The sequence below is a fragment of the Peromyscus eremicus genome, chromosome 12 (genome assembly GCF_949786415.1).
Source record: "Peromyscus eremicus chromosome 12, PerEre_H2_v1, whole genome shotgun sequence".
In the NCBI taxonomy this organism is placed as follows: Eukaryota; Metazoa; Chordata; class Mammalia; order Rodentia; family Cricetidae; genus Peromyscus; species Peromyscus eremicus.
Window position 1 is genome coordinate 29,021,292 of NC_081428.1, and position 16,878 is coordinate 29,038,169.

Consider the following 16,878-nt stretch of genomic DNA (forward strand, 5'->3'; position numbering starts at 1 on the left):
CAGGACAGCCAGAACTGTTACACAGACACATCCTGTCTCAAGAGGAAAAAATAATATTTTGATGATTATGTGATGAGGGGATTTTCTTTTCTGGCCCAATCTATTTTCTGTTCATTATGCTTCTTGTACTTTAATAGGCATCTGCTTTCTTAGGTTAGAAAAGAATTGTTTCTACGATTTGTTGAAATTAATTTCTTGGCCTTTGATCTGGGTTTATTTTTCTTCTTCATACCTATTATTCTTAGATTTGGTCTTTTCATAGTATCCCAGATTTCCTGGATGTCTTGTGTCAGAAATTTTTATTTTTTAAATTTTTCTTTAATGAATGTATTGATTTCTTCTATTGTACCTTTAATGCCTGAGATTCTCTCTTCCATTTCTTGTGTTCTGTTGGTGAAGCTTTCCTGTATAATTCCTGTTTGGGTTATTAAATTTTTCATCTCTAGAATTCCCTTAGTTTGTGCTTTCTTTATTGCTTCTATTTCCATTTTGAGGTCTTAAAGTGTTTATTCATTTAGATCAATTGTTTGTGTTTTCTTAGCTTTGTTAAAGGAATTTTTTCATTTCCTCCAATCATTTGTTGTTTTTTCCTGGATTTTGTTAGGGGATTTATTTATGTCCTCTTTAAGGAGCTCTATCATCTTCATATAGTTGGTTTTAAAATCTTTCTCTTAAGGGCCTGCTGTGGTAGGATATGTGGACTCCAGTGGAGACATATTGCTCTGGCTGTTATTTATTATGTTTTTATGCCGGTGTCTAAGCTTCTGGATTTGGGATGATTATATGTCTGGGAGCTAATTTCTGGATTCATATTTGTTGGGTGGTGTTGAGGGCACAGAGGTCCTTGCATTCACAGAGAATCACTAAGTGAACCAGAAGTGCTGATTATGCAGGGGTATCTCCTCAATGAAGATACAAATCAAATACCTTCATTTCTTCCAAAAAGCTGATAGTGATGGTTGTTAACAATCTCATAACCTTTTTGCTAACTGAAAGGCCAGACCCCATCACAATTCCCCAGAAAAATTATCTCAGACTCTTCCTTCCTTTATGGCCTGCTATGCTATCAGTAAGAGACCATATTAGATTCTATCCTTTTAGCTATAGAACACAGCTTTATGGGCACATACACTTTGTAAAAGAGTTTCTATGCAGTCATACCTTAGGCTTTATTGCCCCCTTTGAATTGGACTCATTGGATTGATTGTTGCCTGGAAACCTTTTCCCAAATTGTACTGTGTTTTAAATATGCTGACAATGAACTATCTGGCATTAGACTTCATGAAGTCTGATCCAAGTTGATGAAGTCAATCTGTACTGAATTTTCATTCTTATCTCTTTACAGTTTGCTTCCCCGTATGTCACCTGCAGGGATCTCCCCCCCCCCACACACACAGGATGGATGTTTTGTTTCTTGGATATGTTCCCTTCAGTCTCTGCATTTTCAGAGAGTGTGAAGGCCAGTTTTACACTCCATCTCAGCTGGTGTGTTCACAGGGAGTTCCTGCTGGGGTTTCAGCCTGATTTTCTGGATGATGTGGCTGTGGTTTAAAAATGTTTGCCTGCTGGTGTTGAGGCCAGTTTAATCTGATTATGTTCAGAAGGAACATGGTTAACTTAAAGTATATGTAGATTAATGACAATTTGTGAAACATGCAATGCCCAATGCCACAAAGGAAATCTGTGATTTGACATTGATAAAGTTTAGATTCTTGAGTTAGATTTCAAATGTTTATAACTGAAGTCTATTAGGATGACCATAGTGTTGTTTGCATTCGGTAACAAGGAGTTAATAAGAATCATTTCACTAAATGCTAACTGAGCGCTATATTAATAATATAACAAAAATATTGTTAGTAAAGGAGAACAGGGAGTGAACTTTTCTTGTAAACAGAAGTTAATATTCATTCAGACAACTTAGTTTTTCCTATCTGGAATTTTTCTAGAGTATAAGCGAGGCCTTATATCACCTCAAAAGTATATAGAGCCTGCCTTTGGTCTCTTGAACTTAATTACACTGAGTTTCCACGTGTTGACATAACAAATTGTAGCAAGTATAAGAAAAACACACCTTCCTGTGGCAATAAGATTAAAGGCAGGGATTTGATGCCACAAAGTAGCTTTGGAATCAGAAATAATGACATGAGGGAGTCAATGACAGTCAAAATTCATCAGCAGACAAGCACGAGAGCAGTTTGACTGTTGAAGGAATGTTTTCACTGCTCTCACTTTTTTTCAGTGAAAAATTAGTAATGAGATTAAAGTTGAAAAAAATTCTCTGGCCCAGAATCTTGTGCGATGACAGTAAAACATGTTAATTTCTTGACAAGCTGAAAACGAAGGATAAAAACCCTTTGTTTGGACCTATTTCAAATCTGGGAGAGGAACTCAAATTTATACACTTTCAGGAATGAATGTCTTTTTAAAGTGAGAGGAGGCTGCTAAGTCACTGCTGGGAACACTGTCCACCAAAAGTGTGATTTAGATTGTCCCCTCATTGTTTTACCCAGTGTGGAAGACAATGAGAATATTCTTTCCCATCTGCTCCCCTGGGTTATCAAGACCATGCCTGGCTCCAGAAATCCAAAGCATGCAAAACTCCCACCTATTCACCTCAACAGACCATGTACGACCTAATACTGGTGCCACAGTAAGTGTGTGGTAGAATTGTGTTCCCCAATATATCGTGCACCCTAATAAATTTATCTCGGGTCAGAGAACAGAACAGCCACTAGACAGACATAGAGGCCAGAAAATGGTGGCACTCACACCTTTAATCCTAGCATTCCAGAGGCAGAGAAGAACAGCCACAATATTAAACATAGAGGTTAGGCAGTGGTAGCACACACCTTTAATCCTAGCCCTCCAGAGGCATAGATCCATCTGGATCTCTGTGAGTTCAAAGCCACACTAGAAACAGCCAGGCATGGTGATTTATACCTTTAATCTCGGGAAGTGGTGGCAGGAAGCAGAAAGATATATAAGGCGTGAGGATCAGGAACTAGCCTGGTTAACTTTTAGGCTTTTAGCAGCAGGTCAGCTGAGATTCATTCTGGATGAGGACTCAGAGGCTTCCAGTCTGAGGAAACAGGATCAGCTGAGGAATTGGCAAGGTGAGGTAGTTGTGGCTTGTTCTGCTTCTCTGATCTTTCGTCGTTCACCCCAATACCTGGCTCCAGATTTGTTTTTTATTAATAAGACTATTTAAGATTCATGCTACATAAGCAAAGGAGAATTTTAGAGAAAATTGGCTCTATGTAAAGTATCTCATAGAGTCAATTAAGTAATACACATTTACATAGGGAGTAAATCACTCCTTATACAACTTAATTATCATAAAATTAGGACTATTTAACCAGTTCCCTCTCACCTGCATCTGAACACACACAAACACCACTCTAGTTTTAACTCAGTGAAGTCTTCATTTTGGGGAGGGGGTCACCTTGCCAGCTTTCCAACACTTACATATTTGTTCCTTTACATGCCTTTTCTTCCTTTTCTAAATAAATCTTTGCTTGTTGGCATGCTGCTGTATCTTTATATAAATTCATTACTGAGAGGACAAGGACCTTGACAGAAAGGGTATGCCCTCCAGATGAACATACTTTACTGTAAGAAGACTTTAAGATAGTTGTCATGAGGCAATGAAAGGACTTACATGACATCAGCTAAATTTTTGTGTTAAAAATTTAATAGACAAGGCCAGGCAGCAGTGGTACACACCTTTAATCCCAGCACTGGGGATGCAGAGCCAGGAGGATCTCTGTGAGTTTGAGACCAGCCTAGTCTACAGATTGAGATCCAGGACAGACACCAAAACTACACAGAGAAACGCTGTCTCGAAAAAAAAAATGAGTAGACAAACTTGTACTAAAAAATAATTTATCAGAAATGTTCCAAAAAACATTTTGATCATCTTTGGAGTGAAGCCTACTTATTTTAGTAATTAAAATTTTATTGTAAAAAACTTGCAAATACAAATATTGTGTAGTGAAATTTGGCAGAATCAAATGCTATACATTGCAACAAACTTCTATACTACTAGAATAGTCATTCTGAAGCTGTGGAGCTTTGCATTGGATTTTATACTTTCATTTTATCACTTATATTTTATGCACATATTTACCTCTAAATAAAACCTTCAATGAATCATTGACAAGTTTTAAATAAAAAAAAGACATAACCTTTTTCTTGACTCAAATCTTTACTACTTCTATCCTTCTTCATCAACTCATATATAGCTTTTCTTTTTTCCATTCTACATCTTTCATTGTGCCCACTTATAAATTTTTTTATGTATACACACACACACACACACACACACTCACACACTCACACAACTTATCACATATATTCATAAGCTAAGGTCTACTTATGAAAAAGAATACTCAGGGTTCTTCTTTCTTGAGATTAATTTACCTGGTTTAATATTATACATTCTTAGTCTATAAATTCTATCCATTTTTTCTTCAAATTCATGATTTTATTGCATGTGTGTGCATTTAAATGTGTTGAGAACTGCATATGTGTATTATTATATTTACTCTCTTTCTCCCAGTTCTTTCAAGATCAAACTCTCCTCCTACTCTACCCACCAAATTTGGTGCCCCCCACCCAGGTCAATTTGTGCTACCCAAATAGTGAGGAATGTGCTGACATTCATGAGATACTGATCAACTTATCAGTGGCTATACTCTTAGACTTTCAATCCCTCAAAATTGAGGCTAAGTCCTCTTCCATGGGTAGGACTTCATGCACAGTTCTCCTCCACATGCTGGGATGTGCTCTGGCTTGGGCATGCACAGGTCTTGTCCATATTGTCAGAGCCTCTGTGAATTTATATTTCTATCAGAATAAAAGCCACAGTTTTTCTGTCTCTGTTAAAACTGAGTTTGTTTCAGTTCAGCTTTGTCCACTTAAGCAGTCATAGAACTGTTTTAAAAAATCTAACTAGGGTGTAGACCCAAAAATCAAAGTCTAATCTTGTATTTTGATAAATGTATTGGTAAAAATTAGAGACCTACATCATCCCTGGAAACTGCAAAATGGAAGTTTTCATTCCTCTTTTTATAGTTTTGCTTAAAGAGAAGTTTTAAAAGTCAAACATTAATACAAAAATAAAGAGTTAAGAAACAGTATGATGTATAAGCATCTTCCAGTAAAGCCATTATAACTGAATCATTCTGCTTGGCTTCTTCGATGGAGATTCTAATGGCTCCAAACTATGCAAGCCAGTGAGACTAATAATAGAATCCATCCTCATAAGCATGCCATTAAGGCAAAAGAGGACAGCAGGAGCAAGGGGAGAAACAACAATATACATGAATCACTCTGACCTAGAAGACTGAAGGAAACACAAAAGTAACCATGAGAACACAGCTGGCATTAGTAGCACAGGAGACACAGCTGGGGTGGGATAGCTGTAAGTATTGCACACAGGGACCTGTGACTACCTGTAAAATGCACCCCAGACCCTGGAAATCTAGGAATGGTTTCAGAGAGACAAAACGCTTGTGGTGATATTTTATTTGTGCTGTAACAAATAAACAAAGCTTGCCTGAAAATCAGAAGGAGGAGCTAGCCAGTAGTTAACAACAGAGGTCTGGAGGTCTGTACAGACAGACAGGAAGTGATAGAGCTGGGCGGAGAGAGGAAGTGATAAGTCAGCCATGTGGAGAGAGGCGCTCCCTCTCTTTTGGTGGAGGATTTCGTAGAGGTAAAAACTAGTGGCTTGCTGCCCTGCCTCTCTGATCTTTCAACTTTTACCTCAATATCTGGCTCTGGGTATTTTATTAATAAGACCACCGTTTAGCAATTCTTGTAAACATTGCTTGGTAAAAGCTCACATTAGACTATGACGTGTCAAGATTCAACAACTCACAGAAACTGTTCATTGCCAACTAGATGATAAAATAACATAAATTGAGTATTGTAGATCATTAAACCAAAAACATTGGACTGAATGGTTGAATAAACAGTACTTATTCAGTAATACTAATGACATCAAAATCTTAAATATTGTATCATGAAGTAATTGCTTTATTGTAGAACCATGGGTGCTCCCATATTTTTTCTTTATGTTATCAACCAGATTCCAAAGATTATTCTACTGCATTTTCTCATTGAATTTATTTTCAAAATGTCCATTGGTTGTAAATATCAGCTTGGTTGATTATGAAGAGAAAACACACCTCATATAATCTCTTAAAATATAAAATATTCAATTAATTTGATAAAACTTAATACTTGAAAACTATTAGAAATCCCTACAGTCATAAAGATATGGGAAATATTGATACTTTATGACAAAAGTAAGAATCAGTGGATTTTCTTTCTTAACAGATAATGATGTTCAGTGTGCTGTGCCACATCAAATTGATCTCTGTCACAACTACAAATCTCTGTCACTGAAGTGGGATTGTACTCATAGAAAGAGTTTCTATGAGTATCAGTTTCTATTGCTATGATGGAGCACTATGATCAAAAGCAAGTTGAGAAAGAAAGGTTTATACTTACACAACCTAGCCCATCAAAGAAGGAAGTTGGGACAGGATCTCAAACAGGTCAGGAAACTGGAGGCAGGAGCTGAGGCAGAGGCCATGGAGGGGTGCTGCTTACTGGCATCCTCCTCACGGCTTGCTCATTCTGCTTCTTGTAGAACCTAGGACCACCAGCCCAGGGATAACACTACCCACAGTAGACTGGGCCCTCCCACATCAATCACTAATTAAGAAAATGCTCTACAGACTTGACTGCAGCTTGATCTTATAGAGGCATTTTCTCAGTTAATGTTTCCTACTCTCCAGTGACTCTAGCTTGTGCCAAGTTGACATAAAGCTAGCCAGCACAGAAGGTCAATTGATGCACATGGTCTTTTTTCCAATAAAAGTTTATGGGTAAAAAATACCAGTGTGTCAAGCTTGGCTTATTGCCTGGAATTTTCCTATCAATAACTTAGGAACAGCTAAAAGTAAAATAATAACTGAACTGTAGCTTAAGAGTGTTGTTTATAAAAGTCAGTATTTTTCTTTTCACATGATCTGCTCTATTTCTTATGTTAAGAATAATGCAGGTATAAGTATTCTGGCTGATAGACTTAAGTCCATTATTTCTAATGATAATTTTCAGTTTTTCTTAATTAGAATATACTTTTATAGCTACAACACAAAATACTTTTTTTTAACATTTTACAAAAATATGATGGTATGAAATGAGAAGCACACTATTGCTGGAGTGTTGGCAATTGATCATACTCTATAAGTTGCATATTATTGTTCACTTGTATCTAGCTCTATTATTATCTTAGATGGGTGCCACTTAGGTCAAAGATACTGTACTTACACAGAATATGTGTTAGATATGTGAACCTTTTCTAGGTCTGTGCACTGTTCATGTTTGTTTGTTTGTTTGTTGTTTTTTGTTTGTTTGTTTGTTTTTCGAGACAGGGTTTCTCTGTGTAGCTTTGCGCCTTTCCTGGAACTCACTTGGTAGCCCAGGCTGGCCTCGAACTCACAAAGATCCGCCTGGCTCTGCCTCCCAAATGCTGGGATTAAAGGCATGGGCCACCACCGCCCGGCTCACTGTTCATGTTTGTGATGTGGCTGCTTAGGTCAGATTTTCAAGGAACAGATGTCACAAGAACTTTCTCAGATCAGAAACTATAATCTGCTTCTTAATTTTTAATGTTTATAAGTTAAAAGAAGTGATTATTTGGAATTCTTTTAAATACTTTGCTTTGGAGATTTAATAGTCAAGAAACAATATTTATTCTTCTTTCTATGTTTTGTAAGAAAAGTGCCCTTCACTCTTTGGAGAAGCAGCATCCTTCACTGTGTCAGAATTTCCCAGTGCTCCACAGTAAATAGAAATTGTCATTCAATTAATAAAATGTGTAAAGAAGCATAAAATTGTAAAAGTTACCACATAATGCATGATTCCCCTGACTTATTCTAGTGTTCTCCACAGAATTTAGAGTGATGAGCTCCTTATTTTCTTCATGTCACTTTTGGAGACTTTTGTTGGTATTTTATTCTCTGTAACATTTTTCCTAGTTATTCATTCTTAGCAGTTAAATTTGGGCAGAAAATGCTCTCTTCCTCTGACTTCTGGTGAGGTGACTCTCAAGTTCTGCAGAGCTGGCACTTTTTTTCTGACTGTATTTGTAGGTAATGGAAGCAATTTTGTAAATGTATCTCTTGTATTAAGGGACTTTTTCTGAAAGTAAGAAATTCAGTTTTGTGATTTCTCTACTCTTCTGAAGGCTTAGGCTGCTATAGTTGGGAAGCATTAAAGTAGATATCCATTACCCAAAACATCTCTTTAAATACAATGTTCTTAGCTATTTCTATGTTAGGAAATCACAGACACAGATGTTAATTAAATGTATTTATCCAAACAAGGTGATTGCCATTACCTTGTTAAAATTGTCATTAACTTTTATAGTAAAATTGAAACATATAGTGTAGTCAGATGATTTGAAATCAAAATATATTTCTGCAGTAATAACAGGAATAAAGAGAAAGGTGGCCCCATTCTTTCTTGCAGCTCTTCAGGGTTATAAGCTCAAAGGAAACAAAACATTCTGTATATTCTAGTGGAACCAGTAGTCACCTCTTAGATCACAGGGTTTTCCAATGATTTTCACACAATCAGAGACACAATCACAGTCCTCAAGCCTTGAGTCATCAACTTGTCAGCTAAACAGCATCCTTTACTAGTTTTATTTCCCTGTTCTTCCATCCCTTAGAAAATTTTCAGCAGTTTTTCTCTTGCTGGTGGGCTTTCTTGAGCCTTGCCCGTTCTGCAGACCCATCACCCGGGCATAATTTCCAAGTTGTGTTCAAATTCACCAACCAGATTCATCCTAATTTGATGCCTAATTTGCATATGGAAGGACATACTTTGTTCAGTCACAAGATATAAAATCCCTGCTTCAAAAACCTACTTAGCTACCCATTTTCAAGACACCCTCCAACTAATGGATTATCATAAACAGATATCCTCACTTTCTGCTTAGGAATGCACTATGTATTAGACAATATATACCATACTATTTCAACTTCTGATGCAATTTAATCTAAGTTAACTAATTCATAAGATAGTTGTTTTTATTTCAAATGTTTATTTTTGTTTATGTTTGTGTGTATCTGTGTGCCTGTATGAGTGAATGCCATATGTGTGTAGGTACCCATAGAGGTCAGAAAAAGTTGTCTTTTCCCTTGGTGTTGATGATACGGCTGATGGATGTTAAGAACCAGACTTGGTTCTCTGGAAGAGCAGGCAAAGTTAACAGTTGAGCAATCTCCCCATTTCCCAATAATTATATTAAAAAATACAAATAAATATATATCTCCCAGGGTCTGGAGAGGTGGTACTACAGTTCCACCTGGGTTCTATCCCAGTACTAACATAATAGTTCACAATTTCCATGACTGCAGTTTCAGGAGACCCAATAACCTCTTCTGATCTTCATGGGGACAGGACTCACATGTGGTACACACACATACATTTAGACAAAAATACTTACCCATATAAAATAAAATAAAGTAAAATAAAAAAAACTATTTTTAAATCCTCCAAACATTCAAAGAATGTATGGAACTTACATATCAGATAAGGAAATTGTTTCATGTTAGAGAGTTGTGAAAAATAAAATTTATTTAATTGAATAAGTCAGTGAAATACAAAAGAACTCAACAAAAGCTGTGGGATCTTTATATTATAGAACTAAAAATTGTGTAATTCTCTGGATAAATTTTTTGGTGTACAATGACAGAGCAACGCTATAAGATAAAGATAGAGGATACATGCATATTCGAGACTAGGAACTTAGTTCTAATTGCTCAAATAGCAAAACTTTTAGTAAAAGATTTTTAACTACAGATATCAAGTAAAAGTGATGAATTTTAATCTACTGAAACCAAACCACTAGAAAACATAATTGTAAAAAGCAGTGTGCAAGAGATTAATGCATTGTGATCAGACTGACAAGAGAGACAAAGACAATGAGTGACTCCCTTCTGTACTTGTCCCCAAGTTCATCTTCAGGGTCCCAGCATGAGGGTAAGATTTAAATAGAAGATGAGACACGGAGACTGGCACAGAGGCAGAGCATGCCTACCAAGATGAGTTCTGCATCCACCATTGTCTCAGATCCTCTCTAGGTTCCTCTGATTTGTTGTAAAGATTTCTTAGGAGACTATTTCTTCCTCTGCTTGCCTCCAGCCTTTAGTCTTTTCTTACCCCCACTCCCACCCCAAAAATAAGATCCCCTTGGAAATTTTAATTTCTTGGATTCCATTTCTTCAGTGGCCAGATATCCAAAGGAAAGGAAACAAATGTCACTTTAGAATTTATATTAATACATTTAGAATGTATATTAATAAATTCCTACCCAGCATGACAGTTAGACACTTATATTTCCCCACTCTTTGTTTTATTATCTCATCTTAAAGTAAAATATCTCTGTGTCTGAAACAACTACCACAAATAGACCACAATTAAAAAACAAGGTTAAAAGATATTCAGTTAGTGGTGACTAACCATGCAAAGAACCTTTTTCTCTGTCATCTTTGAGTCATTTTTAGAAGAGTTTGCTTGTAACCTAAGCACTTGGATAGCTGAAGTAAGATAATGGAAAATGTGAGTCCAGCCTGGGGTTCATGGACAAAACCCTGCCTCAAACCAATAAAACAGAGGTTGCTTATGCCAGTCTTCCCAAGTTTTAAAATATTGCTGTTCAACAAGATATCCCTAAAGGTGCAAGAGTGGCAATTATGTTCTGTTGGTAACCAACAGCTGTCTAATTTGAATTAAGACACACTCAACAGCAGGAAATTCATGTTTGCTCCAGTAACCCAGCCAACCTCAAATGGCTAGTGAAGCTTATATATTTACTTTTGTTTCTAGTCTAGATATATAGATGATAGATTACATAATAGATGATAGACAGATAGATGATAGGTAGATTTAAAAAAAGTGAGGTAGATAGAGAGATGGCTGAGCGGTTAAGAGTACTTACTGTCCTTCTGGAGGACCTGCTTTAGATAAACGGCACCCACATGGCAGCTCAAAGCTACCTGTAAGTCCAGTTCTAGGGGATCTGATGCCTTCTTCTAGGCTCTATGGGCACCAGGCACACATTCAATGTAAAAACATGCATGGAAGCATAGCAAACATACATAGATAAATACACCATAAAACAGGGAATCTCAAAAAACAGTAGAAACTCTCTTACAAAACAAAAGAGATGTATGGATTATATGACAGAGAATTCCGATAACCATGATAAAGGTGTGCAACAGCTTCAGAAGAAAATCACATTGGAAATAATTTTAATAGTAATAAAATTAAACATGAAACAAATATAATATTTCAAAATAAGGGTACAACAAATCGATCAAAATTTACTAGGAGGAGCTAACTATAGATAGGTCAAGAAAAATAATGTTAAATGTACTCAACTGTAAGACATTGGAAATTATCTAGTGAAAGTAAAGGGGAAAAAAAGAAGTCTAAAAAGAGTGAATTAACTTTAAGGGCCTTATAAAACATCATCAGATAGATCAATCTAAAGGTACAATTAAGAAAATTGACATGTAAATCAACTTAGCTAAAAAAATAAAAGGAACACAAAAATATTGTACCAGTATACACTCTAACCAAATCATCAACATTCAAAGTCTGCAAAGGATGATAGATAAGAGATCTACTCCTTTTAAGAGAATTGCAATAAATTCCAAGCAGATTTCTCAGTGGAATCTTTGCCACCAAAAGAGAGTAGGATATAACCAGACTACTGCAAGAGAAAGGAAAGGCCAAACACATTACTACACTGGACAAAGAAATCCTTCAGAAATAAAGGAAACTCCTGAAGAGTTTAGGAAATTTCTCCTTACTAGGTTTTCTAAATGTTTATCACTCAAAACTAGAAATGACATCAAGATTCCATGAAATCTTGTTACTATTAGGAAACTCTAATCAGCAACTAAAAGTTACCCCTGTATAGCAAAATCCTGCCAATGTAATATTATTGCAATATTTTATAAGATTGTCAAAGAAAAAAAAATGATTTCAATATTGCTGGAGGGGATTGGGTTACATAAGGCAATTTTCTTGTAAGTATGAAATGTATTTTGATTTAATATCAGAAAGTATAAATCTGCATTTTATTATGTTTACGAGTTAAAACAGATGACCTATGTGATCTTTGCAAAAAATGAACTATGACAGTTTCCAGTATTAGATGATTGCCTTCTTCATTCAAGGAAATATCAATTTTCATGACCTTAAATACTAGGTCATGAAATTTTAACAGAAGATTGAGATTAATAGGAATCTTTTCTAAGGAAGAAAAATAAGTTAATGTTCTGAAAACAGCAGAGGTTTTCTCTGCTGAGAGTCTATCATTGTGGTTTGATGTAAAAATACATGTATTTATATATGAAATTAATGGCAAATGCTTTTGTATGTGAAATTCTGAAGCATCGCTTGTAAAATTTTACAATTCACCTAAAAAAAAAAGCCAGTCCAGTCAACAATTTTGAGAGATTTTGATGTTGTTCTCTAAATAGTCATGTTATATGTTGAATTGCTATACTCATTGACTCCCAATATGCCTTCCTGTACACAGTGAAAACAAAACAAAACTAATGTTATAATTTCCCCCATCTACAAGGCATATGTTTGAAAACCTCCAGTGGATACATGAAATGCTGTTGTGATGACTGATCTCTACTGTCAACTTGATGAGATCTAGAATCACCCAAGAAAGAAGCCTTGAGGTAAGGTTCTGAGGGGTTAGGTGGTTCTGTTAGTCTGGGTACACAGCAGTGGGGGATTACCTCGCATGGCTAATGGAAATGGGAAGACTTGCCCACTCTCTGTGGCGCTATACCTTGGACTGAGATTCTGACTGTATAAATAGGAGAAAGTGGTCTGAGAGAAGCTTTGTTCTCTATTTGCTGGCTGCTGATGGATGAAACCTGAGCAGCTGCTTTTAGCAACTGTTACCCAGATTTCACTGCTATGATTTCTATCTCCTTAAACTGTTGTCTAAAGTAAATCTTTCCATGAGAACTTTATTTTGTTGGTTTGTTCTTTAATACTGATGTACTAAATGCACTTCATAAGGACTAGAACTCAAATGCAGTAGGTGACTTGTGACAAGATTTAGAAGAAAATGCATAGTAGAACTTTTGTCTTCTGACAATGGAGCATATTAAAAAGAAACAAAGGGTTAGGGATGTGTCTCAGTAGTTAAAAAACTAGTGCCTCAAGTCTGAGGATTAGAGTTCAGATCTCTAGAACCCATATAAATATCAGGTAGGTGTAGTGGTCCTCTAGTAATTCTAGTCTCAGAAGGCAGAGAGAGGGAATGCCCAGAGCTCTGTGTTTCACTGAGAGATGTTGCTTGGTTGAATAAGACTCAAGTGTGATTTCTGTCATTAACTGTGTGCCTCAATTTATATGCACCCACACACTCACAAGAGTGAGCATCTGCATACACGCAAAGATGCTGACACATACACTTGTATGTAACACTCTGTCAGGAGGCTCTCAGGCATTGGTTGAAAAATGAACCGAGTTGATGCACTCTGTAAGGATGATTAGAATTCAGAAACTCAGATGAGGGGAAGGAAGTATTAAACAAAAGAGGGCAAAGATGTTTTTATAATGTAGCGTTCTGGAAAATAAAGGAAGGAGACACAGGTAAAAGTCATAGTCATACCTTGTAATCATTTGGCCTGGAAGACAGGTGATCTGGAAACAAGTAGAGATGGAACTATATGTACTTTACAGCTTCTGACAAGAGAGCCACACCAGGTGGGCAAGGTTCAAAGAAGATTTGGCTGAAAGTGTTTTATCTTCCAATCCAGATTAATCTCTTGTCCACATAGCTACCATTAATGGATTATGGAAGCAACATTCAAAGTACACCATAAATTTATAGTATCATATACAGAAATCACAGAAATATTTTGGTCCTTTCATACGAGTCAGATGAAATAATATCTCAGACAAATTAGAAGTCAGTGCTGTATCGCCACATTCTTCTGAAGTACATATATGAAAAAGATAAAAATCCATGTTTCAAAGCATCACATTCAGGCAAGTGGTAATAAAATTACTTCAACTTTGATTTTAAAACATCATTTGCAGATGTGAGACTCTCAGAACCACATTCCTGAAAATTAGAGTAATGAATGTAGAAAGGTATAATCCCTCATCTGGTCCATCCCTCTGGTTTGAGAGAGTAAGATACCAGATGAGTCTCCACAACATACAAGCACACTAGAAAGCTAGTGTAGCTGTGGTCCCTCTGTTTATCTTTCATCCTTTCTTATTTTTAGATAAATTATGTTTTCATGGTTCATGGAGAATGCATTTGAGATTTAATATCCTGGTCTTTATTGCATTTCTGCCTTGTGGAATCATTAGAGATAGTCTGTTCTCCAAATAAACAGTAGTTGCTTTAGACCAGTCTTTGATGAATTATAATTTTGTTCCCAGTGGCTACTCCTATAAACTTCCACTGAAAAGCTGCCTTTCTCATTCCAAAGAATTCACTTTTATTCTGAAGTGTATGCCTACATCTAGGAAGTAACAAATTTCTCATTGTGGTAGTTATCTGTTCCAGGGATGTGGAAAAGCTAGTTTTATTTTAACCTTAAAAAAAGTACATCTAGCCAGGTGGTGGTGGCACAGGCCTTTAATCCCAGCACTTGGGAGGCAGAGGCAGGCAGATCTCTGTGAGTTCGAGGCCAGCCTGGTCACCAAAGCAAGTTCCAGGAAAGCTACAAAGCTACACAAAGAAACCTTGCCTCAAAAAAACAAACAAAAAAAAGTACATTTATAACATACTATAATAAATTTGGTGGGGGAACTTTGTATACCAAAATTAATTAGCACATTTGAAATAAGAAAGTTTTGATAGCTTGGATTTGAAAACAAGGGAGCTTCCCTCTTGGGTTCTCTAAAGCACATCCAGATAGAATTAATGATTCTCTGAATAAAAGTGAGTGTGAGGAAATGATAATAGGGAAGGGGACATGGCCAAACAAGAGGAGATTTGACTTCAGTAGACTGTAAGAAATTTCAATGGGCTCATGGTTGCAAACACCCTCACCGAGTGAGCATGCCATATTATATTTGTGATTGTTTAATGTGGAATTTGGAGGGCTGTCTTGAAAGATGGGCTCACGTTCATCAAGCAAGCTGTATCCCTCACTCAAAATCAAGTATGGTTTCATCAGCATGTGACCCTTGCAGTAACATCAGAAGGACTATCTAATTAGAAGAACCCTGTCCTTCGTTCAATGCTCTTTGCTTCCTTCATAAAGTTGATAACATTGTTATTGAACTTATGTCAATGAGAATTCTGAATTGAGCATGATGTTACATAATATATATGAACATACTATGCTTACCCAGTTCCATGAAGCATATATAATGCCCCATGAGTACCCACTCCTGTGAACCTGTGAAATGGTAGTTCAGATGAGTCAAAGTTACTGCAAGGTAAATGTTCTTCTAAGTGCAGGTGCTGGTAATAAAGGATATCATATATCTCTTTCTAAAATTCATTCATCCATGATTTCCTAGGTGTTTAAAATGTGATATGGTTTCTCTCTCTCTCTCTCTCTCTCTCTCTCTCTCTCTCTCTCTCTCTCTCTCTGACACACACACACACACACACACACACACACACACACACACACACTCCATAAATATTTTATCTTTCTCACACACTACTGCTGAAGCCCTTCTTCACAATAATTTCCCCCACTTTTATATTGCCATTTTGTGAGCTACTGAGTTTAATTAGAGTTGTTTTCATGTGCATGAATGGGATGTTTTATATTGGATCATGAGCAATTAACCACTGGCTACCTGACATATTTCACTGTAATCAGTTCTCTTTGATGAAAGGTATGTGTGTGTTTAGAAATGAAAAGTATCTAAGAAAACTGTACTGTATCCATTGTGATTACTGATGCTTCTCTGCATTAGCCAATAATTACTAAGAAATGGTGAACAAAGGAAAAGAAAAGAAAGGACTATTTCATGATAACTTCCTTCATGTATCAGTTTTTCTTTACTTAAAGTAGATTAAAGATTTTTGTAGAATATGTATAAATTAAAAAGTGAAATAAATATTCAAATCTCTCTATATAAATGTATATATAAATATATCTATATACATATATATAGAGATCTAGGGATAAAATATGTTTGAAATCTAATTTTAAGAACGGGATATACAACATACTATTTATGAAAAACTAATTGAAAAATTTTAGCGACTTTGTATGAATTAAATGGCAAAGCATTTTTGTTCAAACTCACATTTCTTAATAAAACATAAAAATTTGTCATGAAATGAATTGCTTAATTTCAAATAGGCTATAAATAATTGAACACAATTCAAGGATTTACCATCTAAAATAGTAATAAAAGGATTTGTAGGGACCTAGAATGATACTGTTTTCCTGCTTTTTAAAGGAAGATGTACCAAAGTTATAATAATCACTGGGAACTGAAAGTACCAAAGACAGTTTTTAGTAGATAGCTCCAGATGTATACTATTTTAGTACTCACAACATCTTGGGTTAAACTATTGTACCTGGTCTGGTACAGAGAAAACTACTTGTTTCTAAAAATTCTTTTTGTCCCAAGAAAACACAAAATCTCAAGAAAACACAGTTTCTAGAAAACTTTTGAGCAGACATCTAGTAGGTCAATCTACAGCCCTGATGATGTTTGGAATCTTATAGATGTGTAACTTTTTTTGTAACTTGACCATGTAATTTTTTAATGTATTTTTAGATGGCAATGTCCTATGACAGTGACAAAGGTAAACAAAGCTGAAAGTTTAAC